Below are 1,363 nucleotides of genomic sequence, written 5' to 3' on the forward strand. Positions count from 1 at the left end.
TCAGTGTCACAAAACAAAATGTGTATGAATTGTTAAAAGGAAAAACAATTTTCTCTGTAAATGTTTACCCAAATGACAATTTAAAAAATATCATTATATAAAAAAGAAACTAAATAAATAAGCTAACTTGCTTTTCAACAATAAGATTTGCTTTTCCCCCATCCCTTCCCTGCATACGTATTATTAATAAGGTGAGAAAGCATATAGTATTGAACCAAAAGCATAAATAGTGCCAGTAACTCCAAAATTACCATTCATAAATACTACCATAATTGATCGTTGTCAGAACCATTAATGGTCTCTTACCACATAGATAGGATGGACACTGGGCTGTGTCAAATGCTCTGCCTTCACTTAGAACACCTCCCATGCCTTGCTGTTACTTAGGAACGCATATTAGAATGCAAATAAATTGGAGTGGCGTTCTTATAAGAATAACTGTCCCCATTTATTTTTTTAAAGGCAAACCATTCATCGGCCATGGTACTCTCTATATGATTGGTAACAAATTACTTCCTATATTCTTATAAAGAACAATGTGGCAATGGAATAGGAGGAAGGCTTATTAACGACCTGTGATATGCAGATAACACAATCTTGCTTACCGAAAGTGAGAAGGACTTGCAACACTTACTGATGAAGATCAGGAACCGCGACTTCCATTAGGGATGACAACTCAGTGTAAAGACCGAACTCCGCACACCTGGACCAGGAGGCAACATCATGATAAACAGAGAACAGACTGGAGTCAAGATTTCATCTTGCTCAGATCCACAAACAATGCTGGTGGAAGTAGTAGCAGTCAAGATGCACTGTACTGGGTGACTCTGCTGCATAAGACCTCTTTAAAGTGTTGAAAAGCAATGTTACTTTGAGGACTCACTTGTGCCTGATCCAAGCCGAGGTATTTTCAGTCGCCTAACATGCATGTGAAAGTTGGAGATTAACTAAGGGAGACCTCAGAAGAATCAATATATTTGAATTATGGTGCTGGCAAAGAATAGTGACAGTACCAGGGACTGCCAAAAGAACAAACACGTCTGTCTTGGAAGAATTACAGCCAAAACGCTGCTTAGAGGCAAGGATGGTGAGACTCCATCTCCTGTAGTTTGGAGATGTTGTCAGGAGAGACCAGGTCCTAGAGAACCCCATCATGTAAAGTAGAGGGGCAGCAAAAAGAGAAAGACCCTCAACAAGGGGGGTAAACAGAGTGGCTGCAACAATAGGCTCAAGTCTCACAATTGTGAGGATGACATGGGACCTGGCAGTGTTTTTTTTTTTTGAATCGTTTTGTTAGGGGCTCATACAACTCTTATCACAATCCATCCATACATCAATTGTGTAAAGCGCATTTGTACATTCA

Source organism: Echinops telfairi, unplaced genomic scaffold (assembly GCF_000313985.2).
Source record: "Echinops telfairi isolate 266 unplaced genomic scaffold, ASM31398v2 ScPeMD7_5592;HRSCAF=6446, whole genome shotgun sequence".
Classification (NCBI taxonomy): Eukaryota; Metazoa; Chordata; class Mammalia; order Afrosoricida; family Tenrecidae; genus Echinops; species Echinops telfairi.